General features: G+C 34.8%; 1 pseudogene; it reads right to left on the bottom strand.

Annotated features, from left to right (window-relative positions):
* Positions 1-3,701: 3,701 nt before the first annotated feature.
* On the bottom strand, positions 3,702-9,695 carry LOC121209989 (transmembrane and coiled-coil domain-containing protein 4-like; annotated as a pseudogene).
* Positions 9,696-17,608: the final 7,913 nt, after the last annotated feature.

The following is a 17,608-nucleotide window of genomic DNA, read 5'->3' as shown; positions in this document are numbered from 1 at the left end:
CTATCGAAATGCCAAAATACTCACCTCAACCACTTACCATATGCATTAAATCAAAATATAACAATTAACAACTAGGTTCGAATTATAGAAAATACAAACTGTGGATTCCGAGCTATTCGACGTCGATATTATCCTTCCTTTTAGTCGAGGATTCCGGTACGATGTTAGCTATGAGATTAAAACAATTAAAATACATCAATACATCACAATTCAATTTCACATTAAATATTTCAATTCTTACTCAATATTTGCTTAAATTCCAATTTAGTCCCTAAATCGAGACTAATTTTTATTCATTTAATCCTATATTTTAAACTAATTTCACTTTAAGCTAAATTTAGCTCACTATTTTCAATTAAACCCCTAATTTTACAATTTGTTCTACAATTTAACCCATTTCCATTTTTAGCTTAAAAATCTATCAATTTAATCCCCAATACTAAAACTTCAACATTAACAACATTTAAAATCTTAATCAATGCTAAAATTTCAGCATGGGTCGGGTAGCCCTAAGTACCGAGATTTCAAAAATATAAAAATTACAAGAAATAGACTAAATTGACTATTGAACCTAAAAACCCTTAGTTTCCAGTAACTTCTTCTCCCTTTTTTATAATTCTTTTTCTTTCTTCTTTTTACTTTAATTTGCATGCCACCACTACTTTATTATTTCTTTTATTTTGTTTTAATTATGTTATATATGTATACATTTCATAATAATAATAAAACATATATATACACGTATACATCAATCCGTCAACTAACCTTGGATAAATAGGGTAATTACTACTTTAGTCCCTCTATTACTTTTTAATCTATAATACAACTTTTAATCCTTTACGCGATTTAGTCTTTATACTATAATAACTCTTAATTCATACAAATTCACTTAACCAAAATTTAATTAACTACACAACTAATTTTGTAAATATTTTTAATAAATATTTAGAGCCGAAAACGAGAAAAGTCCAGAATAACATTCAGACTTCTAATTATAAAATTGTACATAACTATTAATGAAAATAAAAATGACGTGACAATTATAAATTAACATAAAATATAATCCTTAATATTTATATATACATTTGATGATCAAGTTATTTACCCGTTTGATAAAAAAAATTAAGATAATAAATAAATCTCAAATTTTCAAACTTAAAACTTTAAGAAAATATATTTCCTTCTCCCTCGCCATTTTCCATTTTCCTTTCCCTCTTTTCTCTCCCTTTTTACTTCTCTCTGTTGTTTGATCTAACCCATAGCTCAAAATTCTTTTTTTTTAAACTGGGTTGTTTGTCGAATTGGTCATGCTACTGATTTATTAGTCTAATGATCAGATTAAAAAAATTATTAAAAATTCTAAATAAATTGAAATCCTTGTTCAACAACCGGTTCTTACAATGTCCGATTTAACTGGTTCAAAGCCACTCTCTTGACCAGTACCTTGACGATTCTCAGTCAACAGTCGGATCAATTGATCCTAATCGATTCAACAACATTGCAAATCAACAACCAAGATTTGCGCTAGCCACCATTGCCAATCACCGACCATCGGTAATCAGTAGTAACTTAAGCCTAAAAACATCCTTAAACCTGTTTTCCTTTTTCCTAATCAACTCCATTTCATAATCCGCTTTTGATTTCCTAATCTACCTCAAGTATCAAACTTCTTTCTTCACTCAAATCTATTGTCAGATTTTCTAAAGTTTTGTTCCTACACCTTATGTTTTTTCATTGTTTGGATCTTCAAAAAAAAAACATCGAACACCCTTTAATTAGGATCAAATAAATTACATATGTGTAATTTGAGAATGGAATTAAGACCAATTAATTAATGTTGAACATGAGAATAATTGTTTTTATGCAATTTTTGTAATTGTCACGTCATCTTTCTATTATTGAATTAACATTGGTGACCAGAAAAAGACAAATGCAATAAATTGGATAACTATTTTGTAACCTTTTACAATTGAATGACCAAAGAAACATAATATAATTAATGGCCTATAAATAGTTTAACCTAAAAACAATTTATACATTTATTTAACTTCGTTTCTTTTAAAAAAATTCACCACCAACAACATACTGAAATATTTATCTTAATAATAAACTATCATTCAAAAATTCGATCCTTTTATCTTTCAATTCAACCTAATTTAATTATAAGAAAAATTAACAAGATTAATTTAGAAATAATTCAACCAAAATTAATTCAAAATCAAGATGACTCAATTAAAAATTCAATTGATAGTTACAAACTAAATGAACTAAATTTAAAATAATTCAAACTTAAAATTTACTTATATCTAAAATAATTCAAATAAAAAAATTTACCATTTCAAAATTCAAATTCAACAAATTCATCAAAATCTAGATTTCAATTGATACTCTAGTTTAAACTTTATATTACTTAAAAAAAAACCAATATGAAAAGAATTGAAACTCTGTTCATATTAGAGACTCGAAAAATAAATCATCCAAACAAATTTACAATAGTTAAATATGAAATGATTTGATCATACAAAATAAAGCTAATGAAATTAATTTTAGTTACTCTTTTATTTTTATTGAAACATTGACCTTAAACCTTTAAAATTTAATTACTTTTATTAATTAAAATTTTAATGATAATCACAAAAAATTAAACTATGTAAGATAATTTGTTTTTTTTTTTTATTTTTCTAAATTCATATCAATGTCATTAAATTTTTCCATCAAATTGAGGAGAAAGAATTAAAACCATAATGATAATAGAAAAAGAAAGAAGTAAAACATTTATTGTTATGCCCGTATATTTTATGTAATACCTATTTGGGGTGATATCTTAAATTTATTAAAGCGCCAGCAAAGTAAACTATCAACATTCGTCTTACTTTGCTTTTTTAAGTTGCAAGCAAGCGCATGTTTATATATATACAGAGAGCAATTAAGCAAAATAATGAACAAAAATACAGTTGCCTCACCCTGCTGCTATTTACTTCAGATTTCATTTGAAGTTGAAAGAATGAAAGAAATAAAGCTAACTGAAGCAGCCAAAGTTGAGTGTATACTATTCTTCCTTTTCTTTGCTCTTGAAAACGGGATAGCAAACTTCTAGTTCAAGCCGCTCCAAAATCTTCCTTGTAGACCACAGATAGGATGAGTGACCTTCGATCGTATCTGTTACGTCAACCTGAAGAGAATTTTAAGGAATTAGCCACGAATGAACAGCTAGGTGGAAAAAAATTATAACTGCATGACTTACATTCTCATCCCTGCACATCAACTGGTTGTAATCCGGCTAATCCATTTGTCAATAAACTGATTTTCAAGTTACCATTAGTTGCAATCAAGTAAAAGGATGTTGCTCAATTGATATTTCTCGTCAAGCTGATGAACAGTAATGACTTATTCATTGTGCATACCTTGCACGGAAAGCAACTCCAAGCATCCAATCTTTCGTAGAGTAAGCATTATAAACCTTCCAGCCACCCATCTGCAATAACACTAGGAATTAATCGGTATGTTCTAATAATGAAAAGCATACTAATTGTAAGGAAAAATACCTTTCTAGCAGCTTCCCAGTTCTCGTCTTTAATGCAATGGGTGCTCCAGAAGAACAACTCGTTCTACAAGTTCAGCTGCCAACATAGTAGAATAGCCTTAGGAAATTCAACCACTACAGCAAAATAAAAAAGCCTATGAGGATAGATTGGTCGTAGTTACCATTCGTTCAGTCCAGACAAAGCCTGAAGACAACTGAAAATCACTCGTGCTCCAAGTGAGTAGCCAATGAGTGTCACAGGTCTAAAAAATTCATGGAATCCCCAAAGATGAACAATGGGCAAGATCATTTTGCCGAAGTTTATGTTTTAATGAAAAACAGACATTCCTCTAAATGCCACATGTAAATACCTGTTACCTTGGTAACCTTCAATAAAACTTCAGCTAACAACCTTCCTGCTTTATCAGACCTAGGCAATAGAAAAGATAAAGACATAATTAGACTTGTGTAGTGTACTACAGTAGTTCCCAAACGTTCAAATAGATTTAAATGCCTTAACTCGCGTAAAATTCAATATCAGCTACATCCAGCACATACAGTTAATACATTAAGCTAACCTGCTTCTAAGAATTAATTTGTAGACAACTTTGGGTTCATAAAGATAAATTATTGTGACATTCATCAAAAGAAACTTTTAAAAATCAGGTAATGAAATTCTCTACAGCATTAGCCCTTGATATCTGTTTTGAGACACTGAAAGTGTCCCTACTTAGATTTGAGTTTTGGACAATGCTACGATTTGATGTCAAACCACAAACTACTAATATTTACATTCTATAGTTGAAAATTTTAAGCAAAGAATGCCCCTCATAAGAGCCACAAGATAAACCTAATAAACACAGCATGATATAAAACAAATAAAATGAAACTGGAAGATTGTTCTTCCCTTTTACAAAGCCAAGTACTCTGCTAAACCTCTAAGCAAATCAAACCTGTCCACAGCAATTGACCATTTGCTGTCTATAAAGTTAGTAGCTGAAAGTAATACTGCTGGCAATGCCAATGCTGCTACAAGCGAGCTTAAAACCGTCATCATTGCACCCTGTCTCATTAACTCCAGAGCAATACCTGTAGCAAGCAGAAGCAATGTTCAAATATAGACAATTCATATGATCAAAATACTATTTTAAAATCAGACATAAACCCATTACTTGAAGTTAGCCAATCCTGAATTGCGGTGCTCACTGCAATCAGATTCCGGGACTCCCACAGCAGCACAAACCTATAATTTTCATTGTCAGAAACCATGTTCTTTCTTTTCTTTCTTTATCCATTCAAAAGGTTTAAAAAAAAACAAAGGTTCAATAGAATGGGTAATGGTATCAAAGTTCTGTACTTCATGTGTCAATTGTCTTCCCAGGCCTTACATAATCTTCTTACTGAAACAATCAGAGATCAAAATCTCAACTGCTAGTCGCTGAAAAAAAAGTTAAATCGAACAAAATTCCAAACACTAATAAGGTCCACACACCATAGTTTTCTAATCCCCAGAAACAGAAAAAAGAAGTCTATAAGAACTTACGCCCTGGTTTGATAGTCTCCAAATAGCATAAAATTCAAATTCATAAGTTACCAGTTCTCCTAGCCATTTAACCTGTAGTCCAGCTCCAGCAGCTGGTAAAACAGTGTGTAAAAATAATATTAATATGGTATCGAAAGACTCTTGAGAGCAGTATGTACAAAGTGTATCTTGGATACGTTTAACATATATAGTATAAAATTTCTAAATAAAACTATAAGTATAACAAACAAACTACACAAGAATCCTGCAGTTCGGAAAATGACATGATAAGAATGGTAACTCAGGAGATTAATAATAGTCATACACCTCCAAATGATGCGGCAACAGCAACAGAACCTGCAACAGTTCCAGCACACTTGCAGCAGCAGCAAACCCACTTGCTCCAATGACAGGGACTAAAGGCCTAATGTTGGAGCCAGGGGCACCAAATCCTGCAGCAATTGCGGAGCAGCTAACCCTGTTTATAGTAAAATGGTGAACCAAAAAGTCAAAAACATTAAAGTCATTGAGAGTTGAAACTTTAGTTTCTAAAAGAGTATTGAAAGGGACTGAAAAATGAGATGACTTATTCCACACATGCTGGAATTTATAGTGGTAAATTAACTAATAACAGATAATAACAAATTTGAAACAAAAAGACAAATGATAAAACCAACTATTTGAACTAACCAACTCCTATGACTACAAGACCATTCATCATCCGCTTTTAATGCTAATTTAGAATAACCACTTACAATCAACCCTGTTCTTTGAAGAGTAATAAGGCACCAAATCCCATGTTGGTTTAAAACAAAAGCATCAAATTCACTTGCATGCAGATTGTAGTCGTTGTCTTGTAGTCGCCCGGAATGCCTCTGTAGTCTTCTAATGCTAATGCCTTCTTCCTTCATTCATTTTCTTTTAGTTGCGGTAGCTTCCGCGCCAGCAGATACGGACAGCGAAGCAAAGCAATACAAACAAGCGAGAAAAGCCCTATATATTCTATTAGTAAAGCCTGAGTACCTTAGCTCCAGGCCATGCTATTCAATGATATTGGAAAAATGGCTGGCTGACATTGACGATGGTGGGGAATCCGTGCTCTCACTATGCTTTGCTTCTTCTTCTCTTATGCAATTAGAGTTAGATATGCCGGTTTTGGGAAAGGACTTGATTACTCTTGGATGGTACAGATGGTGAGGATGTTGATGTAGTAGTAATATAGTGAATCTGAGTGGATGGATTGGCTTTACTGTGGAGCAGGTAACCATAGGATGAATGGATTGTGTGGATGAGGGTTTGTTTGACACAGACAAGGGAAGAGGGTCTACAGGTTGAGACAAGGCATTGGTGGAAGACATGATGGACAAGTGGGATGCAGATGTAGGCTTAGGATGGGATGGGTTTTTCATCTTTGGTAAGTCATAAGGAGCTATTATTAGTAGTTGAAGGAAGAAGGGAAGCCGATTGTATAGGGTCTAGTTGGGGGATGACAACACCAAGACTTAAAGTTTGTGAGTTACTTGAGTTGGTGTGAGAACTTCTATTTGGAGCACAACTGTTTCCCATTGCAACCTCTCGAGACCATAGTCGTCATGTAAAGTGGTTAATCTTCAAGCATATGATGCACTATGATGTGTTGCACCAGTGTCAACAACCCAGATTCCTGTTGGTAGAGTAGTTGGCCAGCAAAGTTGACTCGAGCCTGAAGGTGATTATGTGACTGTGAGCTACAAACCCTTGCAGAATGACGAGGTAAATCACAAAGCTGGCAATGGAGGGTGTTATCAGTAGGTGGTGGTTGTTGATTTCTTCTTTGGCTGCCATGGTTGAGAGTGCCAAGATTGATTATTGGCAGATCATTGTAGTTTAAACGAAAGTTGTTGTTCCAAGGAGTAGTGCATTGAGCTATGGCAACGGTAGTGGAGGTCAATGTGATGTTCAAGTCTCATTATGTTCCAAGAAGAGTTCATCGTCAAGCAGCTTGAATCTCTTGCATAGACGACAGCTAAAAGTTCACAAAAGTCAGATCCAAGTCTAGTGATAATTTTGACTGAGTTATGCATTAGACACAACAGTCACAGTGGTTTTAAGTTTGTCATAGAGGGAATGAACTTGGAATATAATTAGCGATACGAAGGGTGTGTTGGAAAGATGAGCCAAACGATCGAGCAAACTGAAGATTCTCTCATTTAGACTTGTTTGAATATGCAGTGTGGAGAGCACCCCAAGCAGCTTTGGTGGTTGTGCTGCTGCTGCAACTATAGTGGCAAGGGTTGGATCAGCAAAGGTTCAGATAGCATTTGAATTAACTGATCTTGGCAGAACGAAGCAAGGAACTTGAGATTAGCAACATCGCCGGTAAGATCCATCAGGATGAACTAGGGGTTGTGACCATGCAAGAGCCTGAACACGTGAGCTCTCCAAAGGGAGAAGTTGTGGCTCTCAGCTAATTGAACAAAAACGGTGTGTTGTAGTAGAGTTGGACTTGACGACAAAACATAGTGGCCTTTTGAGGGTAGAGATGGATGGGTACCAGAGATCTAACTTGTTAGAGTTAGAAGGCTCGTGATATCATAAAAAAGTATGAAAGGGGATAAAATATGAGATGCTTTTTATTCCATACATTTTGGGTATTTATAGTGATAAATACCTAACAAATACAAGATGATAACAAATTTGAAACAAAAAATGATAAAACCAACTATTTGAACCTAACCAATTCCTAGATAAGAGAAAATAGAAATCAATTCTAAATAACAAGAACATAGTAACTAAGAGCTAATTATGTGGATGACCATCACATCCACTTTTAGTTTCCAAGAAATTAATTTCCCAATAAAAGGTTTAGACAATCACATACCTCCAGTAATGGCCATCAAAGTTCCTCCAGCCACTGCAGCAGCACCAATGATACCACGACGCTTCCATTTTGCCCATGTGCTCCCTGATGACTGGGATTCTTCTTCTTGTGCTTCTTTCTCTTTACTAAAGCCATTGCAGAGAAAGCAACTATCATCTCAATGCTTTCCTGCAAACACAAAGGTTCACTAATAGGGAGAATATATATGTATATATAAAGAAAATCTATGAACAGTTACACTGGAAAGGGTTAGTTCTTGACAAAATACCACACTCCATACCTAAACATGTGCTATTATATTAGACAAGTCCCAAAGATCTTCTCTGACAATGAAGGACAATCCCGAAAAGGAATCTTAAGGGTCTTGTTAACAGTACACAGAACTTTAGATAAACGTCTATCTAGTAGGTACTCAATATTACAGAGAAATCGACATCAATTCATATCTATTTAGTTATTTCTGCTACTAAAATGACATTGTATACTGCAAGCCCTGAGTTTGAAAGATGGAAAAGGGACAAAAGCTTGAGTTTACAAACCATTTTTATCCACTCAATGTCAAACCAACTTGTCAGCAACCGCAAAGCCACACGATGACGAGCGTCATAGCCTTTTCTTCGTCGGGTATATTTTTGCTATCTTCACGAGTATCCGCAGCTGCAAGGCAAGCTGAAAGAGCTCATAAAGAACCATCACTTTCCTCTGATAAGTAAGCATCCCAACCTCTTCAGTAGGTTTCTCATTCAAACTATCACACATTAGATGATGGTTATCAGTCCCACGAAGCATGTTAGAATCGCTCTCTGGTGGAGTCACTATAGGTTGGTTTTTCATTACAGAATTTGGTGGAACCTCAGGAGTGGAATATTTCTCACGGTATTCCTGTTCATATTTACGAGACTCTCTTTCTTAACCTGAGAAGATTCAGAATCGTTTCCATGCTAAATGCCATAGCATCAACAGCTTTAGACAGGGCAATCTCCTGCTCCAATCTTTCAGAAGAACCTTCCTCACTTGTTCAGCTATTAACCTCATGAACTGTATGAATACGAAGTAACAAAAACATGTTTATAACCTGAAAAATAATCATTGAACATTGCGCACATTTCTTCTTCAAGTGATCATAAACATGACCATTAGAGAAAGGAAACAACATACAGCTCCCACATGATTGGTGGCTCGCGAAGTCCCAGCAGTTTCTTCTAGACCAAGCCATGCTGCGGAGTCGATATCTAGAAACCTGAGAGAGAGAGAGAGAGAGAGAGGAGAGAAATTTATTAAATTTTCTGAAATTTGGAATGTCAAAAGAAAGAATTCGAGATCCTAAAATGATCGTGTTCGAATTCAAGAAATTCAAATAAAACAGAAAAGGCAACTCCGGCATGAAATCAATTCGGTTATCAATCAAAGGAAAAGAAAAATGAAGTGACTACCTGAAAACAGGTCGGAGCAGACCCGATCTTCGTGACCCAAAGATCGGGATCATCAGAGACTGACTCGTTGCTACTACTGCTACTTGTTCGTTCCCCAGTGGAATGATGATCGTCAAAGGGAAGTCCAAGAGGATGAGTCTGATGGATCTGAGCCTGGTTAACAGCAAAGGCGAACAACGCACCCGCCCCATATCTCTGCGTCGGCGTTAGAAACGACTTCCTTTCTCCCGCCATGCTTCACAATTTTGTTTCAACTTATTAGAGCTTCTAAGGCTAATTCACGATCTTCCACAGTCAATATTTCTGTTTGCAATTAGAAAATTATTGGATTTTCTTTTTCCATTTTCCAGGCTTTGAAAATTTCTTTGTCTTGCTGGCTATTCTTTGAAGTTAACTCCGTTAATAACAATAATCATTAATTGAATTAATCAATATTTTATTATTTTATATTTTATTATTTTAACCGTGAAAAAAAATTTATTGGACTGGAATCATTTTAAATTACTTGCACATTTTTAATATTCTACCCTTTTTTTAAACTAATATTTTACACTCTTTAATTTAAATAAATATAATCATTCAACAATATTTAAACATGCAGTATAAGTAGGTTTTACAAAATTGAAGGGGCAAATCACTTTTAATTTAGATAAAAAAAAAATTAGTCTGCCACGTCTCTGATCTGCTACTCTAGCATGGTTTTTGTTTTGTTTGGGCAGCGGTGGTGATTAGATAGGGGTGGTTCTAATCAATTTGGTAAAATTCTCGACAGTGGAGAATAACTTAACAGATGTATCATTGGAAGATGGGGAAGAGGAGGTTCTACCGTACATAATGAATTCGATACTACAAAAGTGATTTATGATTTCTGTTTGGTAGGATGCTTCTTACAGTAAGTATGATCCATTACAATGGCGAATTTATGGCTATAACAGCTCGTTTTTAATTAAATCGGAATAGTAGCTTCGGGACTATAAATTTGATGAGTAAATATTTATTTTATTATTATTTAATGTCTGTGGAACTTTAAAAGGGTTGTATAAATTTTGTTAAGAAATTTTGTAATTTACATGTTTAATTAAGTAAAAAGGACTAAATCGTAAAAAGTGAAAAAGTAGAGGTCTAATAGTTAAATGTATCAAATGACTATAAAACTTTAATGTAAGAGGACTTAGATGGTAATTAGACCATTTATGTTGTTAGTGAATTTTATGACAAGGTTTTATTGAAATTATTAATGTTTTTAAAAGGCAAAATAGTAAAATGATAATTAAATGATAAAAACAAAGAAGTAAAATGGCATCATCTTCTTCCATTTGTCTTTCTTCAATTGAATATCAAAGGGAAAATAGCTAGGTTTGGCCATTTCATTTTGCTTGCATGGTATGTATTTTGATTCCGTTTTTAATGATTTTTATGTTTTCGGGATCGTTGTAGCTTAATCTAGCTAACCCAGGGATTAATTTACAAAAAATTTAAGGTTTAGGGTTTTTCCATGAACATGTTTGCATGATTCTTGAAATTTAATAAAAGATTATGAGTCCTTGTTGTTAAATAAACAAATTTTATAAAGTGATTTTTGATGAAATTATCATTTAGAGACTTATTTGTAAAAGTAGTAAAATATCATCATAAAATTGTGAAATGATGATTTGTATGGGTTGATATAAGTCCTTAGGTAATTCGGCTAGCATGAAATGTGGATGAAATTGTATAAATTTCAATTTACGAGCTTAATGACTAAATTGTGAATAAGTTAAAATATTAGGGGCAAATGTGAATTTTCTAAAATTATGAATTTTGGACTAAATTGAATAGTATAAGTATTAAATGGATTGAACTTGCTTATTTAGATCAAGATAAACTTCATATGGATCTAGATCGAGGAAAAGCTAAAGCCTCGGATTAGTTGATCTTATTTCGACATCTTTATTATCGAGGTAAGTTCGTATGTTTAAATAACGTTTTAATGTTATTTTGATATATATATATATGTTATTGTGCTATTTATCATGTAAGTAAATATTGAAATCCAACGACATTACGACGATCATCGAGCCTCATTTGAACCTTAAAAATATATAGGATACAAATGATATGGCATTAGGGTTACCATGTTTCGGGTGCTGGTCTTGAATGTCCTACTAAGGGCTAAGGTCCTACATTTTTGTGAATACTCATCAGCGTGTGAGCAGCATCGTGTAGCTTACATTCCAACCGTCAGCTTGTGTGAGCAGACCCATTTTACGGTTCGAGTGAGCAACGATGTAAAGGAAAAAGAAAGGAAAGGTTATATGTTTATCACACTTCATGTGAGCTTTCCCACATTCCGATGTTATTCTAAATGGTTCAACGAGCATAAAAAGGTAAGGAATGATAAGTGTTCCAATCGACTATGCTATAAACCTATGGAAAGGTATGAAATGATAATGATTAATGAATGTATATATATGTTTATGGAAAGTATGAATTCAATGGCATTATGTTTATGTAAATCTACCTTACCATGTGATAATTCAATTGAGTTATGTGTTAAAGCACTAACATGTGTTGTTGATGATGCTTAGGCTTATGTCAAGCTTATGTTGGATAGAATCATGTTTAGATTATAAGGTTATGCATTGAAATGGTAAGTTGTATTCGTGATTTATGAACTTACTAAGCATTATATGCTTATGTAGTTTCCTTTCTTATGTTTTATAGATTATCGGAAGCTCGACCAGTTTGGAAGCTCGTCGGAGACCTATCACATTATCCAACGATTCTATCGGTAGTTTCTGATGTTGATAAGTTTGGCATGTATATGTATTATTATGGTTGGTACACTTTTGGTACTTATGGCATCTTGTTGATGTTGTTAATATGGTTAAGTTGATGCATGTTTCAATAGCCAATTTGGTATGTGATGAGGTAGTTGCAATGTGGTTAAGTATGGTATGTTTGGTATGGAAATGAGCTAGATGTGTTTGAATGAAATATGACCAATTATGCATAGTTTAGGTATGTTAGTTTGATTGTGATTGAGGTGCCCATATGGCATATTGATTGGATGGAATTTGGTCATTTGAATTGGTCATTTTATGTATGTTTTGATGCCTTGGTCAAGGGTGCAAATGGCTTGTAGGTACATGTTTGAAATGGGTGAAGGAAATGACTTGATTTTGGTCAATTTTTTATCCACACGGCCTAAGACACAAGCGTGTGTCTCAGCCGTGATTGACACACGGCCATGCAACATGGTCGTGTGTCCTTGTAGGTTTTAAATGTTACAAGTCAGGCAGTTACACGGCCTAGCACATGGGCGTGTGGCTTGGCCGTGTGACCCAACTTAAAGAGTTACACAAATATGGACACGGACTAGGACACAGCCTTATGTCCCTATTTCGATTGTTACACGGCCTGAGACACTGGCGTTTGTCTCAACCGTGTGAGTCATACGGCCGTGTGACCTCTGTAGTTCAATTTTTTTAATTTTTTCTTAAATATTTTAAATGTTTTCGGTTTAGTCTCAGATCATTTCTAAAGTGTTTCTTAGGCCTCGAGGGCTCGATTAAGGGACAAATGCATGTATATGAATAGATTATGCTATGTTTATTTTAATGTTTGGAAATGTATATTTTATGTCACGTTTATACGATAATGCTTCGTAACCCTATTCTGACGACGGGTACGGGTTAGGGGTGTTATAATGACACCTTCAAAGAGGGGTTTAGATCTTAGATCTAGGGGAGAAGAGGTTTTTGTTTATATTTTTTTTCATAAAATGGATCTCAATCGGGTGTTAAATAAGGCTCCATAGACTTTTAATAATCATCTTTTGGTGATTCATCATTTGGAGGATGGCGAGGATTTGTTGAAGGTATCGTTAACTTATGCGAGCTTTCGAGTGCAAGTGCACGATTTCCCCCAAGGTTTTTTCTGAATCTATAGCAAAACAATTAGGTGATTTTATTGGTAAGTTCTTGGAATACGATGACAAGAGTTTGGGTAAGAGCCTAAGGAATTACTTATGTATACGGGTCCAAATAGATATCAAGCGATCTTTGAAGCTAAAGAAGACGATTATGTTCTCACTTGACAAGTGCTCTTACGTCAGTTTTAAATACGAAAGATTGAAATTGTTCTACTTTTTCTATGGTTGTTTAGGACACAATGATTCTTTCTGTCATGTTAGAATGGCTAAAGGATTAGAAGTTGCAGACATGGGATAGGATTTGTCGTTAAAGGCCCAGTCAAATAGAGCTGTTGCAATGAATAGTGTATGGTTGAGAGAAGAAAGTGAAAAGGAGATAAAGGGAACTGGCCTAGGACGTTCTGATTCAAGGTGACGATTTTGAAAGGGGAAAAAAGAATGAAGGAGATGCATAGACCTTCTTTTGGGGTTAAACTTGTAGGGTGGTTCGAAATATATGTCAGGTATGAAAGGGGACTCTTCAAATATATAGGGTCAAACGGATATAGAACATGACTCAAAGGAATGCCCTATAGAAGGTGATGATGGAAAGAAAAGGCTTAGAAGGGATAGTGGGAATCACAGTGTTTCAAATGTGATAGATTCACTAATGGTTAGAGATGGGAAATTGTTGGAACCAGCTCACTTTTTATCTGTAACTGCCAAAGGGCAAGCCGATCGATCATAATGAAAATAATATGTTGGAACATTCATGGTTTGGGGAATCCATGGGTTATAAGAAGACTTCGTCATATACTGAAGGTGTATAATCCCTGATTGGTCTTCTTTATGGGGACTAAAATAGGTAATGTGCGAATGGAAAATGTGTGTAGAAGGTGTAGGTTTTTAAATAGGATTGATGTTTCAGTTGATGGTTCATGAGGATGTCTTTGTTTGGCTTGGAAGAAGAATATTACAATTAATCTGAGGAGTTTCTTTAAGATTCATATAGACGTTGCTTTTTAAGAGATTGATGAGGGGAAACAATGGAGGTTTACTGGTTTCTATGGGGCCCCATTTGCACGCAGTAGAGATGGTTCATGGAATTTTCTAAGAAATCTTAGACGCTCTCAGGAATTACCTTGGCTAGTGTGTAGTGATTTTAATGAGATGATATATTCTTTAAAAAGGTTGGGAGAGTGCCAAAGGATGAAAGGAGAATGGAAAGTTTTCGAAGAGTTTTAGAATAATGCCGGTTAATGGATGTTGGACACTCTAGAACTTGGTTTACATGGAAAAAAGGGTAATTTACTGAAAACAAATATCATAGAGCGACTGGATAGAGGAGTGGTGAATGCTGAATGGATTAACATATATTCTTTTCGTATCATTATTCGTTTCTCATAGAGCAGGAGAGGAAGAGACTGATGATGAAAAGGTTTTGGATTAAGGCATGGTGGGTATTGGAAGAATTGTTTGAAAGGAAGGTAAAGCGAATCTGGAAGACTACTTCGGGAGATATTTTTGCTAAGCTGAAAAGTTTAAGGAATGATTTGGGGAGATTAGCTGGTTTTGTTATAAGTAAAAGGGAAGACTTCAAGAGGGATTTGATCAGAAAACTGGAAGAGATGATGGAAAAGGAAAAATATGATGAAAATCAAGTAGAACTTGTCAATACTAAAATCCAGCTTAATTTAAAGATAGACAAGGATAAAGTGTATTGGGAGAAAAAAGCGCATGCTAACTGGCTAAGGTTAAGGGATAAAAATATCGCTTTTTTCCACAACTTTGCTTCTCAACATAAAAGAATGGACATAATTATATGCTTGAAACATGATGATGGGAGGGAAACTAGGGATGAGGGTGAAATGGAGGAAATTGCCTAGAGTTATTTTCAAAATCTATTCTCGACAAGTGGGGTTGAAAATACAGACCATATTTTATCAGGGGTAGAGTGTTGCATTTCGAATGATGTAAATTTGATAGCACTCAAAGTGCTTTTGTGCTGGGCAATTTGATATCTGATAATGTGTTGTTAGCTTATGAGATTTTGTATACTTTTCGACAAAAGAGAATAGAGAAAAAATGTTTAATGGCACTAAAATTAGATATGGGTAAGGTTTATGACCGAGTGGAATGGTAATTTTTAAGGGTGATGATGGAACGTATAGGGTTTGATAGGTCATGGGTGGATATTATTATGAAATGCATCATTTTTGTCTCGTATTTGGTAATTGTGAATGGGAAAGCTGATGAGTTATTTAGACCTACTAGGGGATTTCGGCAAAGGGATTCGTTGAGTCCGTTTCTTTTGCTAATCTGTAGTGAGGGACTATCAACTCTTATGAGACTTGTTTTGAGAGACGGCTTGATAAAAGGGGCAAAGGCTAGTAGAATGAGTCCTTAGATATCACATATGTTATTTGCAGACGATTGTATTGTTTTCGAAGAAGCAAATGATAGGGGAGCACAGATTTTAAAAGTGATCTTGAGAGAGTATGAGGTATGTTCAGGGCAATGCGTTAATTATGACAAATCCACCGTTTTTTGTAGTTCTAATACTTCTAAAGGAGATAGAGAAACGATTTCATGTATTTTAGGGGTTAGATACTCGAATGATCCTGAGAGGTATTTAGGGCTACCTAATATGGTAGGGAGACAAAAACAGGTATCATTTCAGATATTAAAGGATCGATTCAAGAAAATGATTGATAGTTGGAGTATGAGATTTTTGTCACAAGGAGGAAATGAGATCTTTATAAAAGTTATTTTACAAGCCATGCTAACGTATTCAATGGCTTGTTTTATGCTCCCAAAGACACTTTGTGGGGAATTGAAAAGCTTTACGGCATGATTGTGGTCGCAAAAAGGCCATGGAAGAATGGGAATAATTGGTGCAAATAGAGTCGTTTATGTGAGTTGAAAGAAAATGAGGGTTTGGGTTTTCGAAGCTTAGCAAAGTTTAACTTGGCTTTATTAGCAAAACAGGGATGGCATCTTGTTAATTATCCAAATTCTTTATTAGCTCGTGTTTTAAAAGCTAAATACTACCCAAATTTAGATTTTCTAAATGCCAGATTAGGGAATCTACCTTCTTACACCTAGAAGAACGTGAGGGCAGCGAGGGGTCTTCGACAAAGCGGATTGTGTTGGAGGGTTGGCACTGATGAGAAAAATTCAGTAGTTAAAGATGCGTGGTTACCTGGGGCAACTAGCTACAAGTTAAGCAGTAGTATTAGTAATTCTGGTATATCTTTGATTTCGGACTTAATACATAATAATTCTAGAGAGTGGAAAATGAAGGTTATTGAAAATACCTTATTGGGAGATAATGTGGCTAGAATCCTACGTATTCCTTTGGCGAAGAAGGACCACGATGATTTCGGGTGTGGAGAGGTGAGTCATTAAGGGATTTCTCGATGAGAACTATTACAAGCAGGTCTTGTTGATTCCACTACTAGTGATATTTATAGCGATTTCAAAGATTTTTACAGAAAACTGGTGGCTGATGTTAATTTGCATTACAAAAGACTGGTGGCTGATGTTCTACGTCCTAGATGTGGAGGGGTTATTAAGAATCCTGATCATGTCTTTTGTAAGTGTCCTGTAACAATAGATGTGTGGACAATTTTCAACCTCACATGGCTAATATCGACATCAAATATGGATACCAGGGAGTGGATTACTTGGGCTTTCAAAAGGAGTTCAGTAACCCAAAGGCATCTGTTTGGTTGTGTGATGTGGGTATTATGGACAGACAAGAATAAATGAATACACGGGGGAAACAAAATTCTAAAAAAGAGATTTCTAAGTTGATTTTCAGATGCATTCAGGAATTAGAATATTCAAAGGAAATGATACTCGCCAAGGGTTGTGTAATTGCAAAATAGAATCCTCCAATTGGGTTGAGCATCAAGATAAATTTTGACGCAACTTTCGATTACAATCAGTCTAGACCAGGATTGGGGATCGTTATAAGGAGTGTTTTTGAAGAAGTTTTGGTCTTGAAATCGGTCCTACACAAGGGTGTTGCATCCGCGTTTGCAGCGGAGGCTCTTACATATTTACAAGCAGTGTAAACGAGGGTGGATATGGGTTTGTTGGTGGTAATAATCGAAGGAGATGCATTGCCAATCATCAAGAAATTCCAATTAGATATTCTGGATAAATTAAAGATAGGGTGTACATTAGAGATATTCAGCAGACTAAGAATCAATTTCAAAGTATAAGGGTCAAACATATTCATCGAACAACAAATCGACTAGCCCATATTTTAGCAACTGAGAGTTTGAAGAAATGAGAGCATATTTACCTCGAAGAGGGTGTGCCTAATTTTTCTATACGATCAATAGAGGCTGAACGATAGAGGGAGTCGAAT

The sequence above is a fragment of the Gossypium hirsutum genome, chromosome A11, assembly GCF_007990345.1.
Source record: "Gossypium hirsutum isolate 1008001.06 chromosome A11, Gossypium_hirsutum_v2.1, whole genome shotgun sequence".
NCBI classification, from domain to species: domain Eukaryota; kingdom Viridiplantae; phylum Streptophyta; class Magnoliopsida; order Malvales; family Malvaceae; genus Gossypium; species Gossypium hirsutum.
Note: the sequence above shows the minus strand (reverse complement) of the source record. Positions and strands in the feature narration are given on the sequence as shown.